The sequence below is a fragment of the Gorilla gorilla genome, chromosome 1 (genome assembly GCF_029281585.2).
Source record: "Gorilla gorilla gorilla isolate KB3781 chromosome 1, NHGRI_mGorGor1-v2.1_pri, whole genome shotgun sequence".
NCBI lineage: Eukaryota > Metazoa > Chordata > Mammalia > Primates > Hominidae > Gorilla > Gorilla gorilla.
Window position 1 is genome coordinate 132,704,677 of NC_073224.2, and position 16,995 is coordinate 132,721,671.

Consider the following 16,995-nt stretch of genomic DNA (forward strand, 5'->3'; position numbering starts at 1 on the left):
AGTGGTGCGATTTTAGACCTTTTCTCTTTCCCCTTACTATTTCACAATATTCATGTTATATATTTCTTGGCTTCCGTTTGTACTTCAATGCAAATGCCTCTCAAACATACAGGCTCCAAAGCCAGACTTTTCCTTATACTTCAGGTCCTCATTTTCAGTGGTCCAGCCAGACATCCCAGTCTGAATGTCCCATGGAAACTCCAAACCCTATTTTATCATTTCACTGTGTTTCCAAGTTTGAGTTAACATCCTCCTCGACCCTTATGTTCACATTTTTGAAATCATTTTTTCTCTTGCTTTTACCTCATGTGCATATCAGTTATCCCACCCTGTTGATGCTATTCTTTTATGATGCCGTTTATTTATCCTTCTGTACCCTACTTCAGGCTTTTAAATAATATTTGCTTGGATAATTGAAATGATCTTTATAATTCTATTCTTTCTTCCTTTAGGCTTCACTCACTCTGTCCTTCATGCTGTGGTCAGAGTAATCTTCCTAAATGATAGGTGCGATTATGTATTTGCATGCTCAAAATTCTCCCAGGTGGTTCCAATAGTGATAGCTGTCATTTGTTAAGCTTTCATAAGTGCCAGACAGTATGCAATCTTTATCTTATATTACCTTATATTATATACCCTCTTTGTCCTCATCCTAATCTAAAAAAGGAGTATTGTACCCATTTTACAACTGAGAGTGCCACAGGTCATAGAGCTCAACTAATGTCAAAGCTGGAATTCAAATAAAGTGTTTAGTGAACTGTAAATCTCTGCTCCTAACCACTACTTTCCCACCTAGAGAGTAAAAGTCAAACTCCCTACCTTCACATTCAAAGTCTTCAAAATGTATTGCAAATGTCCATCTTCAACCTTTTTCCCTACCATCAACCTTCTAAATTTAAGAGTTTTGTTTGTTTTATAGAGACCAAGGTCTCACTACATTGCCCAGGCTGGCCTCAAACTCCTGGGCTCAAGAAATCCTTCCGCCTCAGTCTCCTGAGTAGTCGGGACTACAGGCACATGCCACTGCACTATGCTTTAAATGAGTTTGACTACATTTCCGGCATGCATGCCAAGCAGTGGAAAGTCTTTGAAGGCTAATGCTCCAAAAAATATGTAGTAGTTAAACAAGGGCCATGTAACCGGCATTCTGTGTTACACCTAATCAACAAAGTAGTGATGAACTGGTTACACTTTATGCTAATTATTTAAATACTGTTTTATCATCGCCTTTTTTTTTATTGGTTGAGAGGGAGGAGATGTTTTAAAATACAGTAACTAATTTATTATAATGCTTTATGTAAAGCCATATATACACTATGCACAATTTTTTGGTCTGTAGCCTCCACAGCTAGAACACCCTATTCTTCTTCTTATAAATAAATACATCTATTATTCCTTTATATCAATAGGTATTCTACATGTGAAAGAAAAATGAGCCTTCAAAATGCCTCAGAAAACCAAATGCAGCTGTAAATCGCTATACAATTTTGCACATGATTTACAAAGTTTTTATAAATGTATAAACACCCTGTACAGATGTGTGAAGGATACAGTGCTTAGTGTTATTATTTGAATATGCTAAATCTTTGTTGGCCTAAAAATATATTAATTCTTTTGAAAATTGGATGATGAGATTTATACTTTTCTTGGCAAAATCTTTAGAACTGGAATAAAGGAAATTATGGACATTATAATAAATCACACCAACAACCAGGAATTAATATTTATTTGTAAGCCCTTTTATGTAAATAAACTTACTACCAGCAGAAAAATAGCATAAAAGGCACTTAACTTTGTTGGAGTATACACCCTAAGGAAGTGACTTTGTGAATTGCAGAAGAGAACTGAATTATTTCTCTTTTCTCACTTTCACCTATTTATTAAATAATTCTATTTGCTTCTCTAAATGTGTAGCTATAACAAATATTCATATAATGCCTCTGCATAATCTGTAGAAAATCGGATATAAATTGCAGAAAGAAAATGAATGGTAAGCTTGCAATCCTCCACGGCGTTCATTAATGGGTACGCTCTACAAGATCCTGTCAGCTTCAGTTTACTAATTTTTCCTTGCATGGTTCCTATTTCTTCAGCAGAAGGTTTAGGCATCACTAGGATAGCTCATCATTGGTGGCAGGAGTGAAATGACTTGTCTGTCAGACATGCTACAAAGCATAGAGTTGTTACTGAGAAATATGAAAGAGGGCCTCAGATCTTACTCATTTAGCAAGTAGCAGACCAAAAATGCCACGCTGAATTAGATGATCCTCCCATACCTTCAGCCACTTCTACACCATTGAGTAGTTTTCATTTTCCCATGGCACCTGGATAATTACGGAATTAGAGTTTAGGAGTGGCTCCTAGATGAAATTGATATAGAAGTTACAATAGAAATAGCTCCCATAGCCTTTACATCTGCTTAAGGGAATTTGTAGCAAACATCTTCAGAAATGACAAAGCGACTGCAGATCTCCTACAGCCTCTTCATAGTCTCTTTGATGTGTTTCCTTCCTTTAGAAAGAAAGACTGGCATTTATTTTTTTATTGTTAATTCTATTGCTAATTCCAAGAGATAGCGGTGAGGAGCGAGTGTCACACATCAAGATAAAAAGAGAACAAAGGGAAAAACAACAAATGAAGGCTCTTTTCCCCCTCCTGCAACTTGAGATCTTTGAAATGTACTGCTGGGATTGTCTGCATTATTTGTGGGCTATTGATTCTATACCTGTGGATTCCATGCAAAAGTCAGATTTCTAAAATAAGTGCAATTTTATGGTTGATCATAAAGCTCTCATTGTTTTTGACAATTTCTGATCTGCTTTATGCTGCCAATGTGTCTCCTGCCATTTTTAATAAGCTTTAGAGTTGGTGGATTAACACTGAATGTCAAGCACCACAAATAAAATTGCTGATTGTATGCAGAAACACTATTTTCATATATTAAAAAGCTGCCTTATTCTTACCATAAAATTCAGCACTCACTTCTGTTGTATTTGATCATTCTTTCATGCACATCTTAGCTCTCAATAATCCTTGTGTGAATACAAGCCTTTGAAAGGGAGAAAGTTAATGTAAATAAAAATGACAATCAGAAGTGGAACCTAATTTCCTTTCACTTTTATAAAAAGGTACATTAGGCTGTTTAGCTGTTCATTTTTCCTATGATTCAACATCAGTAACCATGTAATCCAACATCTGTGAAAGCACATTTAAAAGCTAGACACAACAGAGTAAATGTACCTCCTTAGCATGGGTTGGAGTTAGGCTTTCTTGTATTCTCAAATTATAGAGCATAATTCTCTAGAAAGGAGTGACATTACTTATCCACTCTACTTCGTGTTATTCTGGATAGTTGTGCAAAGTTGTATCTGAGTTTAATCCATATTTTCCTACAGCATCAAGTAGAATAACCCAGTTTTGGGGAAAAATTAGTAATTCTCAAATGTCCCACAAAACTTAATATAGGTCAAAAATATTTTTTATACATGTGATTGACAATCAGTGAGATACAAATTATTCACTGAGATGTATCCATGACTAATCTAAATAAAATTTAGAATCCTGTACTCCTCCCTGTATATCATTCTAAGTCAGTGGACTAATCAATCTATCAACAGCTACCAATAAGTTAGAGTTAATTCTGTTAGGCATTTTCCTTCCCTTTGTAATTCTTCACTTTTTAATATCGGTCTACTAAACTCACTAAAGTAAACTTGGAATATGCAAAATACTGTAATGGAGAAAAAAGCACCCATAGTTATGCCAGCACACTTACCTGTTAACATTTTGGAGGTGATTCTTTCTTTCCCTCAATCTTTTCTTATGCGTATTTTTTAAAAAAGCACAGTCAGATTATAGTATATATATAATTTTTGTTCTACTTTTTTGCTTGGCATTATGTAAACATTTTCCATGTTACTGCAACCTGTGAAGTATAATTTTTAATGGCTATCTAATTTTCCATGAAGTGAATCAATTATTAGGCCAATTTTCTTAAGTATAGATTTGCTGAAGATTTGCAAATAAAACATCATTTCTTACCTTCTTTAGTCCAAATACCATTATTGCATATATACAACAAAAGTTTCTGCAGGTATCTGTAAACCAATCAATACTTTAAGGTAAATTATTTTCTTGAGAGTGGGGATATTCAAGTATCATCACAATTAGGTTTTCTTCATCAAGAGTGGCCCAAATTCTCCTGATGTTGGTTCTCCTTAAATTCTCACAAATCACCTTGATTGAGTGGCCACTATAATAGTTACTTTATTTGCTCTTCTGTAACAATCAATAATTTATTCACTGACTAGGTATTGAGTATTATCCACATGAAAGAGATCGTGTTAGCCACTATGATGGTACACTGATGCATAAAGGGTAACACCTACCCTCAAGGAGCTAATACTCAAAAAAGGAGATAAGTATACTAACAAATGAGTAGAAATGACAGAAAATAAAATGAATGCTCTGAAGAAGGGAAGATAACATTTGCCTGAGGTTATCAAGTAAGATTATTCTGAAGAGACAGCATTTGAACTGAGCTGTAGAAGATGCATAAAAACTGAATCAGTAGAAAGCAAAAGAAAGATATAGCAATATGCCAAAATTAGAGGCAACAATTAAGGGCATGCAAATGAATAACTGAAAGACAGCTTAGAGTATAGGAGTCAATGGCTGAGTTGATGATGTGGCTTAATGATCAGGCAGCAGTTCTTGAACTCCATCTGTTATGCCATAGGGATCCACCATAGGTTCTTCAGCACAAGTATGAGGATTCATGTGGCAAACTGAAGCAGGTAACATGGCAACAGTGTGTAAATTGGATTGAACAGAGAAAAAATACCAAGTCTCTGGGTCAGATCTATTGAAATGGTCTAGGCCTAATACGGCTAATATATTTGAAATGGCAATACAGCAATTAATCTAACTTGCTCATTACAAGGTAATCATTAAATACAAAAGAATAATGTTTCTATATGTACTTGGAAAATTGAAAATGAATAAAGTGACAAACTAACAAGGTTATTTGCACTAACATAACCCATGTGGGTTTGGTGCTCTTTATCTGAGGATTGGACAGGGTGGAGCTTGCAAGTTGAAATTTAGCAGGACTGGAGCAGGCTCTGTTAGGAGTTGCCCCAAGTGATGCCCTCCACCAACACGGCATCCTAGGAAAGAAGAGCTGGTAGGTCTCAAAAGGAGACAGAGCACTCATGGCTGAAAAAGGTTAGAGATTCTAATCAAGTTGGACTATAGTATATAGCCTCTTAAATGTTGCATCAACTGAGTGGTAGAAGTCAGAGGGAAGGTTATCTCTGGGAAAGACTGGGTGCTACTCTCAGAGTAAAAGGCAAAAATGGTAAGAGCCTTGCTAGGGTCTGAAAGTTTGTGTCCCTGCAAAGTTTGTATGTTAAAACCTAACCACCAAAATGATGATATTAGGAAGTGGGGCCTTTGAGAGGTGATCAGATCATGAGGGTGGAGCCATCATGAATGGCATTGATACCCTTATAAAACAGATGTCAGAGAGCTTCCTCATCCCCTCTGTCAAGTGAGGACAGTGAGAAGGTATCATCTATGAACCAGAATGTGGGCCCTCACCAAACACTGAATCTGTCAGCACCTTTGTCTTGGACTTGCCAGCCTCCCCAGCTGTAAGAAGTAAGTTTCTGTTGTTTATAAGCTACCTACCTGAGGGTATTTTGTTATAGCAGCCTGAACAGTCTAAGACAAGCACCATTTAGAAACTAGGCCATTCCAGGAATTTGGTCTGAATGAGACTGAAGGACAGTGCTATAATATAATCTTTGGGATGTGAAGCTAACTAGAACCAAGGGTGGATTAGCATCAGACAGTGAGCTATAATGTGGGCAGGCCTTCTCTTCAGGTAAAAGTGTTTGGGAAGAGAATCAAGGAATTTTGAGGGCCAACAGAAGGTGACTGACCATTGCCTGATTATGCAATAGTGAATATTCAGGAGGTAGTACCTTCTCAGTAGTGTTACAGAAATGTCTTACCTTTCATCAGCAGGTAGAGATGGAGAGATCATTTTTAAATTCTGGAGGGCCTCATGATAGCAGACAAATATTGATATAGTAAATTCACTACCCACCTCACTAGCAATTTACACATAAAGATTTGCAGATCCCAGGGTGTTAATTAGAATCAGCTAGCATGAAGTCTCAGGATGAAGGTTCGTAGGGAGAAAGGACAGGCAAGGGTTGGCAACAAGTAGAGGTCTGAAACAGTTTTGGATATTATCTCATTGGCAACTTAAATGATTGCTTTCTATTAAACAAACCAAAGTGGTTTACGGGATTTTGTCAAACTGAAAGAAAACAAAACTTCCACTGTGAGAAATGACTGAAACTTCCCCTATTGTTTTAAGAAAGAGATACACAATTAAGCATCGTATCTGTAAATGATCATAGTAGTTCTCAAACTTATTCCAAAAAGTCCACGTGTCAGACTCAACTAGCACTTTATTCAATGCCTTCTCTGCCAGGCACTGTTCTAACTGATGTCTGCAAGTGTTCTCAAGATGTGAACTGAGGACTAGTGCTGATCTGAAAACTGTTACCTGTCTGTGATTGGATCAGTATCTTTTTTTGACAAAATGTGAGTCATTACACTCCTTCTTTCATTGGGAATGTCTTGCTGGGAAAAAATGTTAACTGCAAAATATGCTTAGTAACTTAGTTGATTTACATTCTGGTAAAAGTTTATATTGTCATGGACAGTTAGCAAATATTGATATGCAGTAGCCCACAGACCATATTTTAAATAAAATTTGTGTGTGTGTGTGTATTATACATTTATGGGTATATACACACACACACACATATATATGTCTATTTAACCATTTAACCAAGTACACAAGTTAAGCTTAATATCTAATTGAGGAAAATGCAGGGCAAAGTAGACATTTAATTTAGGATTGGTTCATTTCCTCACAGTTCCGTGCCAACAACATGAAAATTCTACAACTCTTAACACATTTGTGAACTGATTCAAAATCCTCAATTATCTTGAAAACTCTTGAACATAACCATCAAGTTTTGCAAAATATAAACAAAATCAAACAAATTCATTTTTCTTTTTTTTTAGAAGAAGACTAATCATATTATTTTTCTTAAAAAAAAAAATCCCTGCTAAATATAAATTCCAAGAGCAGTTAAGGGACTTGTGGGAGAAGATAGACTGAGGCTAGTCATTTGTGTCCTCGCTCTCCTGGGGGCTCTGAAGTAGCAGTGTTTTATATGTACATAATTGTGTGGAAGTACAAAGAGGAATAGACATGTAACAACAAAGGTATAAGATTTCAACACATTTATGGGAGAAAACAAATGGAAATGTTGATAGGTCAACAGAAATGCAGTCACCAGAATGTGCTATACGAGGACTATTGAGAAGGTGAGAAGGTTAGAAACCTGAAAGGCTGCAGGCTCTTGGCCGGAGGGTTACATGAGAGTAAGGGTGACATGTGGGGCTTAAAACAGGAAGAGAAAGAGAACATATTATATAGAACAATTGCCCTTCCATTTCCATTACTCGAAGTGATTGGCAGTCTTGGCCTTCGTTCTCAGCCAAAATAAAATAAAATAAAATAAAATAAAATAAAATAAAATAAAATAAAATAAAAAAGTCAGAGGACTGTTTGTGAAATAAATTAAATAAACTGTCTAGGGATGACCTAAGTTTCTGTTATGAGTGTTGGCACCCCTCCTTATTTTGGCATTTGTGGTCCTGAGGCTTGCAGCCTGCAGTTTGATCTTTGGCAGGTTTCCCTGCCAGGTGGGAATACCTGCCCAGTAACGAGCTCTGAATTAGGCTTCTCATTCATAAAGGAGAGTTATAGGATGATGTGTTTATATAGTGGCCAAAAAAAAAAAAAAGCCATGCCAACTTCCCAAACCCGACTCTTATATAAGAATGGATAACCAAAAATCACGAGATATTGGAGGAAGAGTTACAGCATGCCTCAGAAAAGTCAAGACAAACAAAAAGAAAACTGATCTTGAAGGAAACAAATAATTCTGGAAACAGAGAATGGTATTAAAATTGTAATTAATTAATAATACAGGAGAAACTCAAAGAAAGATAGACATGCAAACACACATACACACTTATGAGAGAAGAGGTTAATAATACAGAGATTCAACCCATGACATCCAAAGAACGTCTAGTAGAGTTGCAAAGAAGAGAGCAGAGAACACACAGAATAAGCAATTGTCAGAAATAAAAAAGAAAAATTTCCACAGCTAAAGAAGTAAATTAACCTTCAGATTGAGAGGCCCTATAGAATAACCAAAACAGTGAGGACAAAAAAAAAAAAAAAAAAAAAAAGGCTAGCACCGAAACACATCATACATCTTTAGGAGATATAAATTAAAAAGTTAAATCCAAAAAAATGATCCAAGAAGGTTTAGAGTAAAACACACACACACACACACACACACACACACACACACACATCAACAAAGGAACAGGAATTCAGAAGTCATCAGACTTTTTCATCAGCAACACTGGAGGCCAAAAGCCATTGAAAGCCAAACATGGTGGTGTGCACCTCTAGTCCCAGCTACAGGTAGGACTGCAACCCATGGTGGGAGGACTGCTTGAGGCTAAGAGTTTGAGGCTGCAATGCGTTATGTTCACACCCCTGCACTCGAGCCTGGGCAACAGAGAGAGACCCCATCTTTAAAAATATTAAAAATGAAAAATAAAAGCCAATGGAGTAATGCTTTAAAAATGCCAAGGAAATACTGTTTTCTACCCAGAATTATATTCCAAGCCAAGTCATCAATGCAGAATGAAGGTAAAAGACTTTTCACTCTTTTAAAGTTAATTTTCCACATTTTTCTTTGGAGGAAGCTGAAGATGGATTCTAGAAAGATGAAGGAGAAAACAGAAGTAAGGAGAGTCAAGAAATAATTAGGCCATTCTGCAGGAACAGAAAGGTAGAAACCTAGTGTGGCATCTGTGCTGCTGGCTTAGGCAGAGCTGTTAGTGTGTACACACAGGAATGCCCAGTTGGCTGTTTAAAAGTGACTTCTGCCTTGATTGGTCAGTGATGATGTCATGCTAGTTGTTAAATAATTTTGCTCCAACATGAATTCAAGAGGGAAGAAAACAGGAAAAATGGTGACAATATACAACCAATTTTGTAATTGAGAAGATGAAGAACTTTAGACTATGATAAACATACATTCCACTGTCAATAACAAAACAAGGAGGAAAAGAAAAAACTGTACAAAAAAGTATAGAGATTAATATGAGGCAGATATGAGCCAAAAAATAATGTGACATTATTTTAAGCAATTTGAGGTCATTTTAAATAATCTACTTAATTTTGGTGCTGGAAATACTCTCTGAGTGACTGAAGGGTCAAGACCATAGTTCTATAGAGAAGGAAATGTAATCCTATTACTCATTTCATCCATGACCAACATCATTGTAGTCATAGTAACCCCAGTCTACTTGAATTTTAACTTTTAGAATCAACCTATGGATCAAACATGAAACCCTGGTTATGGTTATAGCACAAAATGTAACTATTAAGAATCCTAACAACATAAAAATAAGAATAACTGAGGTGATCAGTGGAATGGGAGAAGGGAAAGTAGAAGAAAGTTTAGGGTCATTAAAATTCTCATGTTGAGAATTTAAGTGCTCACTGATGTTGATGGAACAAGACATCAAGAAAATCTTTGTTTTAAGTTACAAAAATAATCAACAGAAGACAAATTAATACAACCACCATCAAACAATGAAAAAAGGAGATAAACTGGTGAAAATAATGCTGCACCCATTATTAGATCCTCATATTTCATAGTGGGGAATCAGTACATATTGTCTAAAACTTCCTCACTGAAAGAGAGGTTATGGAGATAAATTCACCATAAGAACAAAAACAGAAAAGCCTAAAAGAGACTGCCTCTAGGCAGTGAAATTCAATGAATAAAAGACCTTCAATTCCTGGGTTTTCTTATCATAAGCACTTAGTCTGATTTTTAAAAAGTAATAAACACAAAATAAAAGCCTCTGTTTTGGATCTACTACATGCTTATGAATACTAAAGGAACAAAAGAATCATCTATTTCCCTGAAGTCTTTTCTATTTAATATGTGAGACAAGATCTTAAGGAAAAGACAACATGTAAGAGAGTACCTAGTAGAGTGTAAAGTATACTTATATAGGTGCTAAAGGAATGCAAATACTTAATGACAATACTTCATATTACTTTTGTAGTCTCTAAGAGGTAATTGAGAGAATAGTTCTTTAGGAAATACTTCTTGGAAAAGAGTAGTCCTTCCCAATTCAAGGTATCTTCAAGGAAGTAATGGATTACTATGGGTGGGGAGGAAATGCAAAGGCCTTTTTCAACAAGATGTAGCCCATGAGAAAATATCCAGAGAGAAGTAGTGAGCGCATGGACAAATGCAGGGGCTGGGAACTAGAGTGGGATTGAGCAGGGAAACCAATCACGTGTTTTTAATAGCACTGCCTTCTAAGTTATGCCATATATTATCTTGAATCATTTCTTTCTGGCATGAAAAATGTTATATGAAATAACGATTGGGTTTTATTTATTTATTAGAGTTAAGGTTGCTTCTAAGAAAGACTGGTTTATTTATAGGAATGCAAATTTTTAAAGCCTTTTGGAATTTAGAAAAGGCTTGTCATTTAAAACTCCTATAAATTAGATATGCTCTATTCTATACAACAGACTTACATGTTCTTTCTCACAAGATATGCAGCATCAACAATTTGTCAAATGTGATTCTTCTGAGGAAGCCATTCGAATTTAAACTGTAAGATCCAAAAAACTATGACCTTAGTAGAACATCTACTCATTAGAAACTTCCAAGCAAAAAAGATACCTTTGATTTTTCTTTGAAACATATTTGTGCCCACAGTTTCCTGTAGTGTTTTAATTTTGTTCGCTTAAGTATTTTACTTTTCTCTATCATGTCAGAATTAGCTAACAATTGAAGCTTACCTAGGATTCTAAATAATTTCAAGTGGTTTTAAGGTTTCCATGCACTTTCTATAGTTTCATTATTTAAAGAGAGCTTTTTGTATTTAAAATATGTTTAGATGCAAGACTGTAGAGGGAATAAAGGACATTCCCTACTGCCTCAAGGGTTTCAAGCCACTGTGGTCACCATGAAAATGTGGGCTCTGAAATCTAACTGCAAGGATTGTAACTGACCAAGGGCCCTGGCTTCTGGGCTCTGAAATCCATCTCTGAGTTTGACTAGGAAGTCCATACTGCTAAGGGTTGCTCCCAGCGAACAACTGAGTTCAGCAAGGATAGTAACGCAGCCACTTCCTGAGAGATACAAAGCTCCCTCTGGTGGGCGATCTTTGACTGGAAGATTCCCGATTGGCTGTTTGAAACATTCTTAAAACTGCACCATAGTGTAACACTTTTTCATATCCAACCTTCATTCCTTTCCTCTCTCCTTCACAAGGATTAAACCTGCATGGTGATCTGACAAATTTCCCAGCCTCCCCCAGCTTCCTCTTCTTTTTTCCTCACAGCAGTTCTCCCCAATAAATCTCTTTCATATCTAATCCTGTTACAGTAGCTGTTTCTTGGAGGACCTCTATTCACCATTAAAGATAAAACTTTAAGAATGACTGTTTATCCCATCTCTTCAATAAGACAAAAAAAAAAAAGAAAATTTAAATGACCTGGAAGGAGGCCAGGGAATACTAGGCATGAATATCATTGTTAATAATCTTATCGTACACATTAGTTTATTCATCCAACAATTAGTGACTACTTACTGTGTGTCAGGTAGAGTACTAGGTGCTTAAGATACAGAGATTGAATATGACCTCGTCTTTGACCCCTATAATTTCACTGACTGGCAAGGAAGGCAATACTCCTTGAATAAACTCTAGCAGAAGTAGATACCCAGTGTTATGGGAACTTGCTTGAAGACACAATGGATTCTTCCACATGAGAAAGGCTGAAGGTGAAGATTCAGTGATGTGAGCCTTGAAATTCGAGTAGGCATTCTCCATGTTAAGAATGCAGGAAGAAAAGCTTCCAATCAGAAGGTATGGCATAAGCAAAGGCAGGAGGGGAGGCAAGTATGTGGGATATGTGAGCAGTGGTGAACAGCAGGTATGGTCAGAGCTGACAGTGACTTTTGGGAGCATGGTAGACCTGAAAAGTGAGACAATGTTGCTATGAAGAGATAATGATTGACTGCTAATGCTGAAGTCTAGTAAATAAATGTCTGCATGTACTATTTTCCTCCTCACACAAAAAAGACTGTAATCAACAAGTACTTAATAGAGTCTCCTTAGTAAGGAATCAGATTCAGAACAGAAGTTGTAAGGCAAAAAGGTCTGATCCCTACCTGTGATGTACATAGGAAGCATCAAATATATATACTCAAGATAACAAAGAATAAAACAAAACTAGATAAAATTGATTTATAGCATATTTTGTCCAGAACATATTCAGGAGGCTAACACATTTAAGTTTAGCACCTTCTGCATTCCAGCTCTGTACTAAGTGTTGTGGGATTCTCAGGAAAATAAGAGAGAAGCCCTTCTTCTCTTTTACTAGAGCCCATCGGTTTTGGGTGGAATGATGAAGATGTGATGGTTAATTTTATATGTCACCTTGAATGGGATGCAGAGTGCAGAGACATTTGCTCAAACATTAATCTGAGTGTGTCTGTGAGGGTATTTTTGTAAGATTACCATTTGAATTGGTAAACTGAGTAAAGCAGATTTCTCTCCCTAATGTGGGTGGGCTCCATCCAGTTAGTGAATAGAACATAAAGGCTAACCCTTCCTTGAGTAAAGAACTCATCCTGTCTGGCTGCCTTTAAGCTGGGACATGGGTTTTTTTTTCCCTGCCTTTGGACTCTAATTGAAACATCATTGTTTCTTGGATCTTGAGCCTGCTGGTCTTTGGACTGGAACTATACCATCAGCTCTCCTGGTTCTCAGCTCTTTGGACTCAGACTGGAGCTACACATTGCCTCTCCTGGGTCTACAGCTTGCCAACTGCAGATCTTGGGACTTGTCAGCCTCTGTAATTGTATGAGCCAATTCCTCATAATAAATCTCTATATTTATTTATTTATTTTTATTTATTTATTTTTTTTGAGACGGAGTCTCACTGTTGCCTAGGCTGGAGTGCAGTGGTGCGATCTCGGCTCACTGCAACCTCCGCCTCCCGGATTCACGCCATTCTCCTGCCTCAGCCTCCCGAGTAGCTGAGGTTATAGGCGTCTGCCACCACGCCTGGCTAATTTTTGTATTTTTAGTAGAGACAGGGTTTCACCATATTGGCCAGGCTGGTGTTGAACTCCTGACCTCAGGTGATCCACCTGCCTTAGCCTCCCAAAGTGCTGGGATTACTGGTGTGAGCCACCATGCCCGGCCAATTAATCTCTTTATGTTATATTATACACACACGTACACATGCCCTGTTAGTTCTGTTTCCTTGGAGAAGCCTGACTAATGCAAAAGGGAAGCACAAAGATATGGTAAGAGCCACAAGAACAAAGATTTCTGGGTCCTCAGGGAACACAGAAAAGCATCTATTCCAGAATTGGAGAAAGTGGTGAAAAGGTGGTCAGGAGGCTTCCCAGACAAAAGTGTCTAAGCTGACACAGTGCTGCAACCATTATAGATAATCTAATGCTAAACAATAAATGCTGATAAATAATTTTAACAGTATTCCAATGCCTGCATAGAATCAAATATAATTTCTTCAGCCAACACATCTAAAACCCTCTACAATCTGTCTGTAGTGGGAGCTAACTTGTCTCCAGTGCTTTCCTGCTCATTGCCCAGAGAAAATCCACAGGTAGCAGAATATGTTCGAGTCTCTCCAAAGCCTACATGGTTACACATTCTCTTCATCTGGACAACCTGTTCTCTCTCTGCTGTTCCCAAATCCCTTATACTGGCTGGGTGACTTGGAGCAAGTTATTTAAGGCTTGTGTTTCAGTTTGGTCATTGGTAAAAGGAAGGGATGATAACAGTACCTAATTCATAGGATTGTAGTGAGGCATAAATGACCTAATTATTAACCAAAGGTCCTTAGCACATGTCAAGTACAATACAAGTGTTTCCAGTTGTTATTACTGCTCTTAGGCAGTTCAAACTCAAGTTCTACTGATTCCACCAAATCTTTTCAAATAGCAAATTCATAGCGATTTCATTTCCCTGAAATCTGATGGCACTTTAAAAATTCTCCATGAACACTTAGCACATAATACCTTGTCATCATGTTACTTGTTTTCCCAGAATGGGCCCTGGAAACAGCCTACCTGGGTTAGAATCCCAGTGCTACCCCCTTGGGGACTTGTGAAAGTTACTCCCTAAGTCCCAATTCCTCCATTTGGAAATAGTGAATAATAATAATACCCACTTTAATGGGTTATTATACAAACTCAGTGGCAAATATACTCCTTAATAGGGTGACTGGCACACGGTAAGAGCTACTACATGTTTGATGTTAGTAAATGGTAAGTTCCAAAGGCACAGAGCTTTGCTTTAATTCTCAAATTCTTAGCACTTAGTCAAGTTACTGGATAATCATGATAAATCACTTCAGTAATTCAGAAGAGAAGAAGATATTGTCAGAAAGAAAAAGTAATTAAAAAGTGAAAGTGAAACTATTAAGCTTGATGGGTTTATATCTCATGCATTTAGTTCATTTAATGCATATTCAGGGATCACCAACTGGGGTACTATGGGTACATGACTATGACTGATATGTACTCGACAAGAGGCCCATGAATTAACAGGTGAGATGACGTATATAAAAATAACATCATTATAAGGAAGTACATAATTCACATTGCAAAGTTCAGAACTGTGAGAAAAAAGCTTCATTCATTCCTTAAATATTCAGACAGCACCTACCAGGTATAAGTCACCGCATGAGGCATTCTGTGGCAGACTGGAAAAGAAGCTGGGAAAGACAGCAAGCATGGCTGCTGTTTCAGATCCCTGTTCCTTCTATTTAAAAAACCAAACCAAACTAACCCCTTCCCTACAAATAACAACGACAACAACAATAACTATGTTGCTTTACATTTTGCACTTTCAAAGGCCTATCTCATGCTATTCCCTTAAGAATTCTCAGAGGGGAGATTTAAATAACTTCAGTAGTTTATAATAATTTGCCTTAATTCACAAGCCAATACATTCTTCTATCAGGATTCAAACAACCTAACGTCTGATTCCAGGCTCTCCCTTCCAGTTCTATACATTCTCCACTGCATCACTCAGCACTCACTTCCCGGCTATTCTCACTGCTCAGCGACCCTGCCACACCTTTCAGGACCCCCCTACCTTGATGTCTGTAAGCTTCTGAGTAATTCATGCCATCTAGCAAGGCCTGATACTGTTCAAAAACAAGAAGAAAAAATCGACAGCCTTCATAGAGAGGAAAAAATAGATATGTATTTGATTCCTTTACTAAGAAATAGTATATTATTGATCTTTGCATCTTTATTATCCTAGAGAAAGTAAGCTGCTTGCAAAACAATGATAGTAAAGATATGCTAAGCAATCTTTAAGTATTTATGATGCTTTAGATTAGTTTGTATTATGGACAATTTTACCAGAGCTTCTAAGTGCTTCCGACTTCAGGGCTTTAAGCTGCTTAAGCATTTGTACTTAATGGTTAGACCAAGATAATGCCTACCTTCTTAATACAACACTAATGAAGGCCAAATGTATACATTACATCATTTTTAAGATCTGGTTTTCAAGTGACTTAGAGAGCACTATTAAACCTCAATATTGCCCCTTGACAACTTTTCTTACATACAGAATGGCTTTCACTTGCTCAACTGTATACATGGGGAAGTGGCTCCTTCTGGGGGTTGACGGCTGCTTCTGAGTGTTTTCAGGTATTCTATACCTGAATTCTATATAGACAGGCTGAGCACATAAATAACCTTCCCAAGAGAAGTTCCCATCTTGCACCACGTACCTGTGGGAATTCCCTGCAACAAAATGCCCTGGAGGGCTGATTTGAATACCATGTTCCCAGTGGAATTCTTTCTAAGATGCTCATTTATTAACCACCAAGGATTCTGATGCTTAGATTAGCCCAGCGGAGAGCTAAATAGTGGTGGAGCAAATGGAGAGAATCATTAGTTTACAAACTCAAGGAAGGAACAATGATGATTATTCTGTGTTCCCGAAAAAAAGCTCAGGGAAGGAAACATTTTGCCACATGGAAAAAACATTACTCGAAAAAGAGACTGAGGAAAGTTCTTTTAGATCCTTTAAGAATATTATTAGTAGTATTATTAGTAATATTATTATTATTCAAAATCTAGACAATACTATTATTGATGACAACTGAGCCATTTGCAAAAGCATGGTATTGACACAACGAGGTGCTCGATAAATATTTGTTGGAGAGTCACTTACAAACACCAAGAATGTTTTACCAAGCTGATTTCCATTTGACTTTTAAAAGTTCTCTGCATCACTATTTGGTCAGAAGGGTATTTTAACTAGAAGAGATGGTTTTAGCTTAAAACTCTGAATCATTGTTTTTAGAACAGGTACTAAACTTGACAGAACAAGGTCTTAACTCCCCATAATTCCTTCTTTTCATTAATGTCATTTTTAAAAATGCATTTAAAAGACAGTGTATGCCCTAGATTTTGAAGTCACTAATATATATTCATGAAGCAAACATGATTGGAGTGTTACTCTGCAAAGCTCTATATCTTATATTCTTGTCTCAGATTAGTAGCATTTTTTTTTTTCACCTAAAGATGGGGAAACATCCATTTTACCAGATTTGGAAAAGTCAACTACATTTCTCTGTGTTGTATACATAATTTTACCTCTAATATCTATTTTTAATGAAATATCCATCTACAGGAAAATAAAGGTTACAATAGAATATATCAGTTTGCTATTGTAACGAAGCTATTTTGGATTCTTATTCTTCGCTGGTCTGGGTTATTAAACTCTTTGATGTCT

General features: G+C 36.8%; 1 protein-coding gene across 16 annotated transcripts in view; it reads right to left on the bottom strand.

The window, feature by feature from the left end:
* NTNG1 (netrin G1) overlaps nt 1-16,995 on the bottom strand; it is a 342,410-nt gene that overhangs the window by 193,816 nt on the left and 131,599 nt on the right. The window lies entirely within an intron of this gene.